Raw genomic sequence first — 16,567 nt, 5'->3', positions numbered from 1 at the left:
CTTCTTGATGATGTTGATAAGACTTTTGTTGGATGATTCAGCTAAACCGTTGCCTTGAGGGTAGTATGCAGTAGAATGGCCCAAAGTAATGTGGAATTTGTGGCAAAAGCTCACCATCTTCTTGGATCTGAAAGCAGCAGCATTGTCTGTTATAATCTTGTCAGGACAACCAAATCTGGAAAGAATATTAGTTTCAAGGAACTGAATGATGGTAGAATCATTTGCTTGTCTACATGGAACAGCCTCAATCCATTTAGTGAAGTAACCTGTGGCTGTTAAGATCCATTTATGTTGGCCTGAAGATGAAGGATGAATTTCCCCAATGAAGTCCAAGCCCCATTGTTGAAAGGGCCTTTCTGTTGCAATAGGCTTTAAGGGAAGTGGTAGCAACTTTCTTTTTCCCTCAAATACTTGACACTTGTGACATGAAGTGGTAAATTTTTTAACATCAGAGAAGAGAGTGGGCCAATAGTAACCTGCCCTTAATATCTTATCCACAGTGGACTTCCAGTACAAATGTCCACCACAATCCCCTGCATGGAATTCTTTTATAACATTGTTAGTTTCATCCATGTTCAAACAATTCAGCAGTATACCTTCATGATTTTTCCATAGTAAATTACCATCTATAACACAAAATCTTGAAGCTTTCATTTTTTAAAATCTAGATTTGGTTCTGGACAACCCTGTGGGAGCACACAGGTTTTGCAATATATAACAGATATCTGAATACCACAGGGATTGTTCAAAGGCTACATTGATCTTCGGAGTCGCCAGCTCTGGTTCATTGTCTAGTTGGTTAATGTCTAAGGCTTGGAAGTTTGCTTCAGACATCAATTTAGCCAAACCTTGCCCCTTTATCAGTTTTGTAGGTCTTATTTCAATGTCAAATTCTAAAATGTTGGCAATCCATTTTCCTCTTCTGCCCTCTAAGTTTTCTTGAGTCAGTATGTCTTTCACAATGGGATTTGGTACATAAGCAATGACATGAGAGTATAGGATGTAAATCCTAAAGTCTTTGATGGCTTTGACCAAAGCATAAGCTTGCTTTTCCATGATATGATATTTCAGAGGTGCATCTCTAAGGGCTCTACTAAAGAAGGCAATGGGTTTTTCATTCCCTTGATCATCTTTCTGCAATAAGACAGCAGCAATGGTATGCTAGGAAGCAAAAGAGAAAATGATAAATTCTCTGTCAAATTGAGGGTTTGTTAAGACTGGGGTTTGGGTGAGGGCCAATTTAATACCTTCAAAAGCTTGATTTGCTTCTACTGTCCACTTTACTTTTGAATCCTTTTTTAGCATGTTGTTTAGTAATCTGATCAATTCTGCTAAGTTTGGGATGAATCTCCTTAAAAAGTTGATCTTTCCCAAGAAGGCTTGTAATTCTTTGATATTTCTTGGATGGGGCATTTGCAAGATGGCCTGTATTCTGTCTGGGTCAATTCTAATGCCATCCTTTGAAATGATATGACCCAACAGCTTACCTTCTTCCAAACCAAATAGAGACTTCTTGGGATTTAAGGAAATCCCATATTTCCTACATGTTATGAATATTTGTCTCAAGTGTTTTAGATGTTCTTGGTCAAATTTTGAGAAAGGTGTGAGGTCATCTAAGTAAATAACAAGGAAGTCACGAATCTCTTTAGCAAAAGCAATATCCATTGCTCTCTGAAATGTAGCTCCTGCATTTTTCAACCCAAAAGGCATTTTGACATACTTGAAAGTTCCCCATGGGGTTGTGAAAGCTGTTTTATCTTGATCATCAAGGTGGACTAGGATCTGATTGAAACCTGAAAATCCATCAAGTAATGAGATTCTTGAAGCCCCCACCACTCTTTGGAGAATGTGATCCATTTTTGGTAAGGGATAATTGTCTTTAAGGGATACTTGATTCAAATTCCTTAGATCAACACAAAGCCTAATCTCCCTAGTTTTCTTTCTTGTGGGGACCAAATTTGAAATCCAGTCTGAAAACCTGATTGGTGCTATGATACCAGCTTTAAACATTTTTTGTACCTCTTTCTCAATTGAAGGGAGAAGCATAGGATTGATTCTTCTCAATTTTTGCTTGAATGGCTTTTGATTAGGCTTGAGAGGGATAGTGTGTTGAATAACAGAGGTGTCATAGGATTTCAAATCCTCATAACTCCATGCAAACACATCTCGGAACTCTTTAAAGAGGTCAATGTATTTAGGTTTTTGGTCAGGGGGTAAAGATGCAGACAATTTTATTATCTTGGGTTTTTCAGTAGTTCCAATGTTGCATTCTTCAATGGCAGCATTAAGGGGTTGCATTTTTGGTTTTCTAGGAACATCATTTGAGTCAAAAATGTCCTCTAATGGAGTTAGGCCTGTTGGTAGAAAATTGTCTTTTAGCTGTATGACCTCAGCCTCTGCACCAGTTATTTCATCAAAATGCAATTGTTTAAGTTCTTGTATATTTTCCTTGTCAAAGGTTGTTGGACAGAGTATTTGATTTGCTGTTTTGAGTGATATAGTTGTTTGGTCTTGTTCACTCAGTGGCTGTGTGTCCTTCACAGAATCAACATCAATGTTCAGACCTGAAAATTCATGCTGCAAAGTTAAGAAACTGTTTATCTGTGTGTCATCCTCAAACACTTGCCAATCTTTGACACTGTTTGGGATAGAAGGTCTGTGTTTTATCTCAGCTGTAAAACAATGGTTGGGTTCAAAAGGCAATTTGCATGTACTGGCAAATGTAGCTAAACTATGTGCATGAAGGTTGTGGGTCCTAGGTATTTTGGTCATTTGGAATTCAGTGAAAGCTTTGAGTATTTCAATAGTAGCAGACCTGTATGATCTTAGTCTTTTGTCATTGGTGACAAAATTGCCTTTCACTTGTTGAATAATGAGGTCTGAGTCTCCCATGATTGAAACTTTTGTGGCCTGTAAGGATTTTACCAGTTTGAGGCCTAGCAGAAGAGCCTCATACTCTGCCATATTATTAGTACATCTGAAATTAAGCCTATAGGCTCAACCTTGTGCATGATTGCTTTGTTTGTTATGAATCCACACTCCAGCTCCTGCCCCTAATTTGTTGACTAATCCATCAAACTCAAGAAACCATAAGATCTCTTGATTTAGGGGATTTTCAACATCTTCTCTATGACTTGGGATTATAAGTTGGAGTTCTTGTCTTTCATCTGGTTTGTCTTCTAGAATTGTCTCATCAATTGATTTCTCAATCTTGATTTCTTGGGAACTTGATTGCTCACTCATATGCAGATCTTGTTCAAGTATGACAGATTTTTTATCACTCATTGGACTTATACCATCATTGAACAGAATGAAGGAATCCATATCAGAATGGACTGCATAAATAGGGAAATTTTGAGGTTTTTCTTCACTGCTCACCATGTATTTCATGAGTGATTCTCTGTATAGCCTCTTTGGCTGGCCAAAGACAAAGATAGTGGCATATGACATGTCCAATTGTAGGGAACCTTGGAGTTTGGCTCCCCGTGATCTTGATAATAGCATTCCATATTTGGGTGGAATGTCAGCAACTACCACATCCATTAAAATTGTTTTATTTGGGTACTGGACAAGGGACACACATAGATCTTTTATCAAGCCTAAACACTTAACTTGGCTGGAGTCAAATGAAAATAGGTCCTTATATGGCCTTGTGATGTCTAGATTCAATCTTTCCATTACTGACTTAGGCATCAGGTTATGAGAGGCGCCTGAATCAAACATTGCATTGTGTAATATCTTATCATGAACATGCAAGCTGACATAAAAAAGTAGGATTCCAGTAACTGTTGTCTTTCCATCAACCTCTGGACCGAAAAGTAGTTCTGGGGTGTCATCCAACACATTGACATCATCTTTATTATGAGTCAGCTTAAGGGACTTCTTGATTTGTTGTTTGTAAATGTTATGCTTGGCTAGCTCTGAAAGAGGAATGGCTATCTTCAATTTACCAATTTCAGCTTCTAAGTCAAAAGGTTTTTCAGATTGGATCTTGGTGTTCTGGTTAACAACTCTTTCTTTATTAATTAAGTTTTCTTCTTGACTCTTAATCTGATCTTGAGGCTTGTCCTTTTTACCCATCTTTTGGAAAGTGTTGCTTGGATTACGCTATAAAGGAGGTGTAACCATTGGTTGTTGATTTGAGGGAAATGGTTCGGTTACCTCTTCAATTGTTACTTCATTTGTATTTGAATCAGTTTTGTTAATAGGCTCTGTGACAATAGCTTTCTTAGGCTGCAGGCTATCCTTTGTTTTCTCAGGTTGTGTTACATTTATAGTTCTGCTTCTTAATTTGTATTGCTTATGAACTTCAAAAACAGTTGTGTCATAGCCTTGTTTGAAATCAAATTATTCACCTGACTTGGTTTGGAACTGTTTGATGTCTTCATCTTTATGATCTTCTTGACTCAGAAAAACTTGCTGATCATTATTGAGGCCCATCAAATTGATGTGGGTATCATCTATCTGCTCGTTAGAAGTGGATGCTTCAGCATAGTTTTCTTGGAATGGAGGTCTAATTTCTGGTTCAGGGCTGGCCTTGCCAACATTAGGATTTTTATTTCTTCTAAAATTAGGATTCCTCGTAGGATTGTTCTGTGGTGCTTCCCATGATGATTTCCTCTCAACTGATTCTACTCTGTCACCTAACCTATGCATACCAGTGATTATCGCATCTATTTTCTGATCCCAGCCTGAAGGCTCTTCTTTGAAGGTAGTCTTTCTTTCGGTTCTGGTCCTATTTCTCCTCGCTGTCAGGTTGGCTTCTACACTCACTGCTATGTCTTGCATTTCAGCTAAAGTTCGGGGAGCTCTTTCTCTTAATTGGTATGCCATATCTGAATCAAACCCATCAGGAAAGGTGTATAGAGCTAGGTCAGGTGGGGGTCTGAGATTTTGGGGAATAGCATTGTAGACATTGTTGAACCGAGCACAATAGTCCAAGACAGTTTCTTGGGGACCTCTTTTGATAGTATTGTATTCAGATAAAATATGAAGTGGATCCTTTTTCTTCTCCCATCTGTTGATAAAGGTTTGATACAGGGCTTCAGGGTCAGCTATGGAGTTTGTTGGGAGTGACCTAAACCATTATCTTACATCTCCTGTTAGGCTTTGCACAAAAATTTTCATTCTAACCCCATCATCATCTATCTCATAATTTTCAAAATAGTCTTGCATTTTCTTAGTATGTTGAAGGGCTGGATAAGAGCCAGTACCATCAAAATATGAAATCTTGCTTTGGTAATCTTGAGGCATAGGCCCTGGATTGGCAGGTAACTGCAGTGGAGCATATCTATTAGCCATGTTTGGTGGGACAATAGGGATAACAGGAACGAATGGGACAAGTGGAGGAAAGGGGATGAGAAGGGTATGTGTAGTTGATGCAAGGTTTGAAAGGATACCTTGTGAAGTGGATGAAGAGCTAGGAGATTGTGGAATGGTGGTATGAGGATGAATCCCTTTTGGTCATATGATGTAATTTGTACCCCCACTATGCATGGGAAGGATGAGGTAATAGTTCAGTCATGTATAAACATTTAGTATCTAGCATATCCCCACTTGGTTGGGTGGATGAGTCAATATTGGTATATCCCCACTAGGTTCGGAGATGGATGTAAGTATGAGTCCTTGGTGATAGGAAGGTCATTTATGATAGAGTCATGTTCTTCTTGTAGAACATCGTTTTGCAGACCTTGCTTACAGTCAGGGGGAGCATGAACAGCACACTTCAGTAGAGCAGAGACTTCAGCATGTTCTCAGAGGGAGCATGGTCAAATTGGTACACCTTAGCATATACAAAGGGGGAGGTCATTTAGAGATTTCAGCAGGTATTTAGGTGGAGTATGGACAGCAGAATGTTTATCAAGGAAAGAGAATATCTTGGTCCGCCCTTTGCCCTTGATGTTAAAGGGGCAGAGTGATTTGGTGTTGTTGCCATCAAGTCCAAAGGGGGAGATTGTTGGCATTATGATGCATGTGTTGTACTTGATGGCAACCCACTCGTAGAAGAACAACTCACTTATATATAACTAGATGAATCTATAGAAGAGATATGAGATGTGACAGAATACATGGGATGCAGGACAGCTCAAAGGAATCAGATGACAAGTTCTCAGTACGACAAGTTAGTCTTTGCATCAAGTCCAAAGGGGGAGATTGTTGGCATTATGATACAAGTGTTGTCCTTGATGGAAACTCACACAGATGATTGATCGTAGTGCAACAGGTCAGTAGCAAAGAGTTGATGATCAGTCTACAAAGAATGAAGAAAGAAGAGTATATATGCAGGTTCACTATATACCAAGTCACGTACATATGCAGGTTATACAAAGGTTCACGTACCAAGTCACGCATATACGCAGGTTCGCTATATACCAAGTAGGGTATACACGCAGGTTATACACGCAGGTTAACTGTATACAAAGGCGCGCATACACGCGAGATTGCTGATCAAAAGTCGCGTATGCGTATGCACGCACTTTCATTCACAGAAAAGCGCATACATGTGGGAAAGCTTATTTTTTGGTCCATGGTATTTAGACCTATGGTTTTGGTCCTTGGTATTGTGTCCGAAGTGTTGAACCCAGGTATTGGGTCCCTAGTATTGCTTCTCAATGGTTTTGGACCATGGTATTGAATAAGGCCTAAGACTATAAAAGGAGAAGAAGATCATTAGGCAAAGGCATTGAGAAAGTCTTGAATATCTGATGAAGTATGAGATCTAGTATGCAAGTTATGGGTTCATGATGCATTGCTTGATCTAAGCTAAGGATGAATCTCAACGGTTGATGGAGAACAAGATCTAAGGATAGATCGGGGTCTAATTGCTTGGAATGAATCATCTCTATATGGTTTGATCATGTTTATTCTAGATTTTTATACTGACGCATGTAATGTTCTGATCTTGGTATAACTTAAGTTTGAAATAGCTGCAACTCATGAATGAATATTTATAGATGTATACGCTGGTTTACTATGATAGAAGCACGTACATACGCAGGTTAGATATATCTAAGTAGCGTATACCATATGAGCTATGATTTTTGAAGTTATAGGTGTTTCTTGTTGTTGATGAGTTCTGATCACTGTTTACTGGTGTCAGTATTTTCATATTCAGATTGGTTGATTATGTTTAGCTTCAGTATTGATGGATGAGATCTATAATGGATCAGGATCAGAATGACTTATCTTTATGTGATATGATGAACTAGATCTGGTTGCTAACATACGTATTATCTTTGTATATGTAATGATCTGGGTATGTCTGAAGTCAGGAAGTGCAGCGAAGTTATGAATAAGTAATTAATGGCATATACGCTAGTTCGATTTGGTCAAGTTGCGTATACACGCTGGTTCGACACTTCCAAGTAGCGTATGCACTCTGATGCATGATTTTTGATGATACAGTTGGTTCTGAATATTGTTGCAGAGTTCAGTGTTCTGCTCTGTGTTCTGGTGACTGCATTTTGTTGACAGGGTTTCAATGATTCAGTATTGGGTGATTCAGAGATTGATGGTGCTAGTGTTGATTGATTGTGTTTTTCAATGATATTAATGGGTCCAGTATGAAAATTGGATGAAACATGGCCTTCAAATTATGGTGTTGTGCTTCAGGAGTATCCAGTCTGAAAATTTATGAAATGTGGTACCTGGAGGAAGAAGGAGAAGGTTGTAGCCTTCTGTAGGTCGGCACCTACGTACTAGTACATCAGCTAGTAGAAGAGCTAAGGGGGTGGTAGTTCCCTTCTAGTAGCAGCTGGAAAATGATTAAAGGTTGGAGCATTTCAGTAGGTCGGCACCTACGTATTAGTACATGGATCGGCTAGTACAAGAGCTAAGGGGGTTGTAGCTCCCTTCCAGGAGAAGCTGGAGAACAAGGGAAGGTTGTAGCCTTCTGCAGGTACCAGCTTGTGTACTGGTATAAGACTGCACCAGTATAGAAACATTGTAAAAAGAAGTTTCTTATTAAAAATAAGATTGAGACGACTTGCAACAGGTGGTTTTCACCCACATTGGGTTTCCATCTTACAGCATGGTGTTCATGTGTGCTTCTTGTGTGTGATGATCTGTTCTATTTTACTGCTCCTATTTACTGTTCATATGGTTAATAATGTTCTGATGCACTCATTAAGGATCAACTAACTGAATCATAAGTCTACTAGATATACACTTGTTGCATAACACACAGTTGCGTATACACGCGGTTCGCCTTAACTAAAGTAGCGTATATGATTCTTAATATTGAAATGAAAAAGTTATATTGATTTGATAATACTGATTCACACCCCCCCCCCCCCCCTCTCAGTATTATTTCCAACAGTCCTTAGCTTTCTTATTTTCCAGGCGTTTAACCCCAAAATCAATGTCTTCTAATGAGAAAACTTCTTTTGTTGTGAGCAAGGTTTCAAAGTTATCCATGACATTTGGATATTCATAAAGCTTTTTAAGATAGGAATTCCAGTCGTGTAAAGAAATTTTATTATTATCTTTAGTTTTTCTAGTTATAATCTGCCTCAAGAATTTCTTAGGAGTTACCTTAGAGAGGTGTAAGAGATTCTCTTATCTTTTACAAATATATTGCCTTTTTTTCCTTTTAGTTAGGGCTTTGTATATTTTTAAATTTCCAATTTTAATAGATTCATCAACAACTTCCTTAATTTCTCTCCTTGCACTTTTACAATATTTGTCATACCATGGGTTGGTTTTGCTATTTCTTTTATTACTTGAAACTTCAATTGAGAACTTGTTAATAGAATATGAGAGGGTTGTAGTAAAATTATGATAGAGGTCTTCTATGTTGTCTATGCTAGATAAAGGAAGAAAATTAGTTTTTAGTTCATTTAGAAAGAGATCATTTTTATTTCTATCAAAGATCAATTTCCTTTGGCTATAAGGATTATCTTCTATGGGATCTCTATGCATGAAAAAATTGATAGTTATAAGTAAATACCTATGATCAGAGTTAGTCTCGTGGTCGTTTAAGATGTTAAAATTTATTATTTCATTGTATAAAGGGAGATCGGCAATAACATAGTCTACGACGCTGCTACCAAGCCCATGGATGCAGGTCATCTGGCTATAATTGGGCCACTTCTTTAGATCGTTGCAAATTATGAGATGCTAAGCACTTGTAGAGCTTGACTAACTCCGACCCAAACAAATTCTCCCCGAGGTCTTTAGAGCCCCTTTTGTACCGACTAGCTTGAGTAAGGTATTTGTCTAACCAAAGAGGATTAGGGTTGGAATGATTGCTTAGAAGAATAGCTTGGTTGCTTGAAGTTTGAGCATTAAAGTCACCTATTAAAAGGATATTACCTTCATTCCTTAGGCTAGAAATATCATTCTCTAAACCATTGTAAGGACTATTTTTATCTAGATTCTTTCTCTTGTAGAAGTTAGAATTGATGGGAGGGAAATATCAGATTGCTATGTAGGTCTTTTTATCATTAATGTCAGTGATCTCTATCCAACTATATTGGTTGTAAGGGTCGTTTTTATAAATCCTAGCCTGGGGGGAGATGTTCTTCTTAATGGAACAAGCTATACCCCCAATGCCTCTACCGGAGGATCGCCTGTTCTAGGTAGACCATAGAGCAAAGCCATATATGTTAGGGACCTTAGATTCTTCGTGCTCCCAAATTTCAACAAGCAATATAATATCAACATCATTCGAGATCCAACTTAGCTTGGGGCCTTTGTTCCATGGAAAGCCCCGACAATTCCAAGAAAGAATCTGGAGCATGTTGAATTGCTATTTATTACTATCCTTTTGGTTTATATATATATATATATGTAAATTTATTTTTAAAGTGATATTTGAGAAAATGTTTGTACCTCCACATATTTGATCTTTTAAACACTTGATAAATTAAAAATTAAAATGGATTTATGTTGGTTTTTTATAATATTGTTTATATTTATATAAATTCCATATCTTTATATATATAAATTTTCTTATTTTTAATTTTATTAAAATCCTCATGATACATGTACCTACATAAATATCAACATGACATTATTTTTATCATGTTTTATGATTTAGAGAGACATTATTATATGTTTATTAACTAAATTTAAATTCAAAGTTATGATATATATATACTAAAACATTCATTAACCTTCTTAATATATATAGCTACATAAGGGCATTTTTTATCATATATTTTATATTTTTTTATAATTTTTAATTATTTTTTTAATATGATATGCATAATATAAATTTTATTTTAGAAAAAGAGTTATTTTAAGTATTAAGTTTTTATATGGTAAGTAACTAAATTTAAAGATTAACTTTTGAAATATCGTGGTTATTAATATAAATCATAATTATTTAAATTTATTTTAATGTGATATGCATATTATGAATTTCTTTTAGAAAACAATTGTTACTTTTATTAATAAGAACAAAATTGCAGCAAAATTTTTATTTTTATTACCTTTCACTTTTTATTATTTTTTAATTTAATAGACATGTATTATTGTACCAAGAGGTGCTCCCTATTATGGAGGAGATGTAGTGAAACTCATGATATCTTACCTTGAATCGTTATAAAATAATACTATTTTTTTGATCTAACACTTTTAACATATCATATAACAATATTTTTTTCATTTAATTGTTTCCTATAATATATCATCTAACACTTCACTACAATATTTCCTTTATATTGGGTTACACTTGGTGAAATTAGTATATCGTCTAGATCCATCTTAAAGCATCGAGAAGGATCTCGAGGTGCAAACCCATTTTTGAGTGAACAACTTTAGCAAAGGTTTGATCCCTCTAAATGTTTGGTAGATTTGGGTTTAGATGGATCTATGCTTCTTCTTTATAATATTATTTAGATTCATTAAAGAAATTTTGAGGTCTAAAATGGGTTTCCTAAGGAAATAATAAAATAATAGTTTAAAGCCCCAAGGGTTAGCTCAGTTGGTCAAAAATTAGTGCCTCGCCATCGGGAAGTCACAAGGTCCAATCTCCCCGAAGCCCTTGGGGTCAGGCCTTGCTAGTGGGCCGTGGGACTAGATTCTCTTTGAGGTCGATCAGCCTAGATTTTTCCGTTGACATAGCGCCACCTGTTGACCAGGGTGTTCGTGAACCATAGCCTAAAAAAAAAAAAAAATAGTTAAACCAATAAAATAATATTTATGAATTTGCAATTCACTTTTTGTACCACAATCTATGTAATCATGGTTAAATTCAATTGAAAAGTTGTACCAAAATAAAATAAATAATTTTTTTTATTGATGTGATTATAAATAAAAATGACCTTTTAAAAAAAAGTCATTATCATTGAACAACTAATTCATTTGTCCTTTCTACTTAAATAATTTAAAATAAATTATACATATAAATTTGTAAATTCTTAATTGTATAATATATTATTAATTAAATTTTATATTATTTAAATTATATAATAACATATAATTAAGATACTATATAAAAATTATCAATTCCCACTAGCACAATCAGTTGAGGATGAGCCTCATCAGCAAGGCGACCTAGGATCAAACCTCACGGGGGTGGTCATGCCTTGTGCTAAGGGGAGGAGACATGCTAAAAAATCCAGTCAGCTAAGTGTTGGTGTGCCTTAGACTAGGTGTGATCCCTAAGTGACTTTAACAGCTTAGATACCCCTGGGTTGTAACTCCTCAAGCCACAGGTCAAACCTAGAAAGAAAAAAAATACTATATAAAAATCAAATAATATAATATAATAAATAAAATTTATTATTTTATGTATTAATTTTATATTATATAAAAATCAAATAATGTAATATAATAAATAAAATATATTATTTTATGTATTAATTTTATATTATATATTGAATTGATTGGTTTTTATTTTTTTATTTTTTTTCACAACTAGTTCACGGATACCCATGGTCAGTGGGTCCACTACGTCCAGGATTGAACAATGCTAGGGTGGACCCCACCCAAAGGGGGTCACACCCCTCGGCCTATTTATTGACCTGACCCCAAGAGCTTTCGGATTTCGACCCTGTGACCTTCCATTGGCGAGGCACTTGATTGACCGATTGAGCTAACTCTTGGGGCTAGAATTGATTTTTTTTATAACACAAGAAAAAATAATATATAATATAAAAAAGAATATAATATATATTTTATTACATTTAGATTATTATATTATATAAAACAAATGTATTTTTTTCTTTTAATTTTAATATACAAAACTAATATACTTTTTCTTTTAATTTTAATATGCTAGTATTGTTATAAATATTATAATACTATTGTTCATAGATTTGATTTATCTTAAAATTATAAGGTTATATTTTTATTTATTTATATTTCATATGTATAATATATATATGTATAGATATTAACTTATAATTAATTTGAAATTGTAATATTAAATAAAATGAGATGAATATATAATTTAAAAATAAATATATGAAAATATACAAATATAACATTTATTGGAAAAGTGTGTAAAGACATTAAGATTATATAGGGATATGCATTGTTTCTTTTAAAAAATATGAAATGACAATAATAATGCTTTATTCAAAAATAGTGAAATGACATTTATTATAAGTACTTTACTTTCTCACTTTAAAAATACTTAGAGCACTACTATGGTTAACCATGAGTTTTTATCTACCATTGAGAATGTGACAAATAAGTACCTTTAACTCAAGCAATGCCACCTCAACCATGGGGGATGATGTTATCCCCTAAAATGTGATTGGTTCTCATAAAGTGAATTTTGATTGTACATTTTCCTTAGGAGGCCCATTTTTTACCTCAAAATTCCTCTAATGATTGTGCCAAGAGATGTATTGTATAGCCCAGTATGAGGGAGATGTATAATTCTTTCCATGCTCAACCTAGAGTTGACACATTTACCTCTTAAAATAAAAAAAAATAAAAAAATAAATTTAATTTTGTAACAAAAACGAAAATAAATATACATCTTTTTGTACTTTTAATTAAAAGAATTATAAAACATCATTGCTAAACAATGGACGATAGAGGTGAAAATCATATGGACTCAAGATCTGGAGGACATGAAATTGATTGGCAAGATGAGATGTTACACTGATTTAAAATGGAGCAGATTAGTTACGCTGTGCCAATTCCCCATTCAGAATAAAACCCAAGATGGTTATCATTTGTGTATCAACTGCTTAAGGATTCACTATGTTTGCTTAATTAATTGATTCCCATGGGAGTTTCTTATGTAAATGTTATAAAAAATTTAACATAAAACATATGTTGAACAACAGCAAAATAATAGCAAAGAACATCAAAATATAACACACAACACAGAGATTTGATGAGGAGTTAACCCCTCCTAGCCTACGTCTCCTTGGTCCAGCTTCCAATGCTTGGAACTCTCTATTATGCTCAAAATTATAACAAAAGTGTGTTTACAATGCTCAAATGCCTCTGAAACCTATCTCAATGAGTTCAAAATACTAAAAAATGGCTATCTAGCCTCTTTTTTCATCCAATTTGGATAAAAGCTGAAGAAGTTAAGACTTCTTATAGTTCTCCCACTATTTGTTCCACAAATTAATCCAAAACTGACATAATCCTACAAATTCACTAACTGAGCGAGAATTTGGTCATGCCACCGGCCATAACCTATCAGCCATATCGCAAATCACAATCGGTGAGGTTTTGTGGGCTGAAGTTCTTTTTAACACGGGGGAATGTTGCGATAGCGATATCGTGGACCCAACATAAGTATAAACTGCAACACATAAACATATCGCGTCTGGGAAATCTATCACAATCGGAACTCATCGCATTTCACTATCGGAGGATAATCTATCTATATATATATCGGTGGGTAGTGGGTGCAATATGGGATATGTGATATATCGAATCGTAACCCTAATTATGCCAGGGGGGATTTTATATATCCTCCTTTCCTGTGATTGTGATGTACGATATCGCAAATCACAATTGGCACTACCTAAGGATCGATTCTTAACCCAATCCACCTATGACCTATGATATGCGATATGAGAGGGCCAATGGTAGCCTGCCACTTGGCTCCTCCTCATTCACTAGGATCTTTGCCACATCATCCAATCGTCCCATGTAGAGAAGTTAAACTTGAACTTTGACTTACTCTAACTTTTCGATACGAGCTCAGGTTTGACTTTTGTTCACACCATTGGATTCAGAATGATGAGCTCTTAGATCTGAAGCTGAGTTTAATAAGATTATGACACTTTGATTTTTTAGCATAAACATGAGCACCTAATCATTCATCCCCTCTAGCCTTTTAGACCCCAAAAGATTATATTTAGTTATTGAACAGATGAGGGTACTATTCCCTCACCTTCCCCTCTTCAATCCATTTGGCCTTTGATGGATTTGTACCTTTGAGACCCATTCGAAGATAATCAAAATTTCCCCTCTTTGATGACATCGTTCGTTTGTCAAGTATTGTGTCTTGATAAAGCTCATCAAGAAATTTTGGAGAAAAATCTTTAATTGATGGAATCTGTACACTTTCTCCTTGATCTTCAATCAAAGGAGGCACATAAAATCTCAAATTTCAACATTAACAACGGAATAAATTTGTATATATGAAGGCAAATCAAGCTTGAAAGCATTATTACCAATCTTTTTTAGAATTTTAAATGGACCATAATGGATTGGTTTAAGCTTTTTACCTTCACCTTGAATCCTTTTCTTGCTAATGTAGAGCCAAACGTCATCACCTACTTGAAATTGATGATCCACATGATGCTTATCATGCCTTTCCTTATACTTGCCTTAACTCTTTTCTAGTTTTTCTTGAACTGTTTGGTGAATCAACTGAATTTTCTCAATGAATTTCTTTATTCTGTCTATGTCGCTATGTCCATCTACAGCTACATGTTTCTCAAAGATGAAATCCAAAGGAGATTTAGGCAAATAACCAAGACATGCCTCAAAAGGCGAAGTTAGAGTAGAATAGTGGTTTTCTCGGTTGTAAGCATGTTGAATATAATGCAACTATGCATCCCACAACTTAGGATGTTTACTGCAATATCCTCTTAGAAAATGAATAACTATCCTGCTAACCACTTCAATTTGACCATCTATTTGCAGATAGAAGGCGGTACTTTTCTTCAACATGGTGTCCATCAAGTTCCATAAACTTGACCAAAAATTTCCAATAAATCGGGAATCACGATCACTTACAATAGAAGTAGGTAATCCAAAATGAACCCATACATTTTGAAAGAAAATTTGAGTTATCTGTTCAGCTGTAATTTATTTTTTACAAGGCATTAACATGCACTTATTTTTGAACCTATCGACAACTACGTACAAATAATCATGACCTTTTCTTGATAAAGGAAGACCTCCTACAAAATTCATAGAAACACTCTCCCATGGACATGAAGGCACTAGAAGTGGTGTGTACAATCCTAGTTTCCTATGTTGGAAATAATACTGAGAGGGGGGGTGAATCAGTATTATCAGAACTATAAAACTTTTTCAATGCTCAGAAACATATACGCTACTTTCGTTAAGTGAACCAGCGTGTACACGCAACTGTGAATAAAGAAAACAGCGTATAACTAGAAATCTTATAATTCAGTCAGTTTATCTTCAGTTAAGTGCATGAGGACATTATTCACCATATTAAAAGTAAACAGATGTAGTAGAAAAGATCAAAAGAAACCACACACATGAACACCAAGATATAAGGTGGAAACCCAATGTGGGTGAAAACCACCTGCTGCAAGTCGTCTCTATCTTTCTTTAATATGAAACTTCAGTTTACAATCTTTTTGTACTGGTGCAGCCTTATACCAGTACGCAGGCTACAACCTGCAGAAGGCTACAACCTTCTCTCGTTCTCCAAACTTCCTTGGAAGGGAGCTCCAACCCCCTTTGCTCTTGTACTAGCTAAGATACTAGTACGTAGGTGCTGACCTACAATCTTCTTTCTTTCAGGTACCACCTTTCATACATTTTCAGACTGGATATTCCTGAAGCACAACATTACAATCTGTAGACCACAATTCATTCAACTTTCACAACAGATCATTGAAGCATAAAACAACCAATACTAGCATCATCAAACTTTGAATCACTGAACCACTAAACCCTGTCAATCACCAGTTACCAGAACACAGAGCAGACTACAGAACTCTGCAATAACAGTCAGACCCAACTGTAACTCAAAAATCAAGCTCCAAAATATATACACTACTTCAATGAGAGAAACCCGCGTATACACGTGCTTTTACCGAAGCCAACCTACGTACAGATCTAAAAATAAATTCTATCAACTTGCAGCTGTACCAGACATCAGTTAGACCCAGAACATAACATTGCGTCAGTATGCAGATCTAGAAATACGCATAATCAACCATATCATAATAGTGCATTTCAAATCATTAGATCCCGATCTATCCTTAGATCTAGTCTTTCATCAACCGAAGTGATCTCTCCTTAGCTTAGATCAAGCAACCCAGAACCTGCATACCATATCTCTTTCTTCTTCAGATATTCAAGCCTTTTCAGATGATTTGCCTAATGATCTTCTCCTCCTTATATAGCCTTAGGCCTTGCTCAATACCAAGAGCCAAAA

General features: G+C 35.5%; 1 pseudogene; it reads left to right on the top strand.

Moving 5' to 3' along the window:
* LOC149169204 (uncharacterized) overlaps positions 1-16,567 on the top strand; it is a 55,123-nt pseudogene that overhangs the window by 25,598 nt on the left and 12,958 nt on the right.

This window comes from Pinus tabuliformis, chromosome 4_2 (genome assembly GCF_031772625.1).
Source record: "Pinus tabuliformis cultivar Carrire ecotype Pingquan chromosome 4_2, CPIR1, whole genome shotgun sequence".
NCBI classification, from domain to species: domain Eukaryota; kingdom Viridiplantae; phylum Streptophyta; class Pinopsida; order Pinales; family Pinaceae; genus Pinus; species Pinus tabuliformis.
This window is presented reverse-complemented; position numbering and strand designations above follow the sequence as displayed.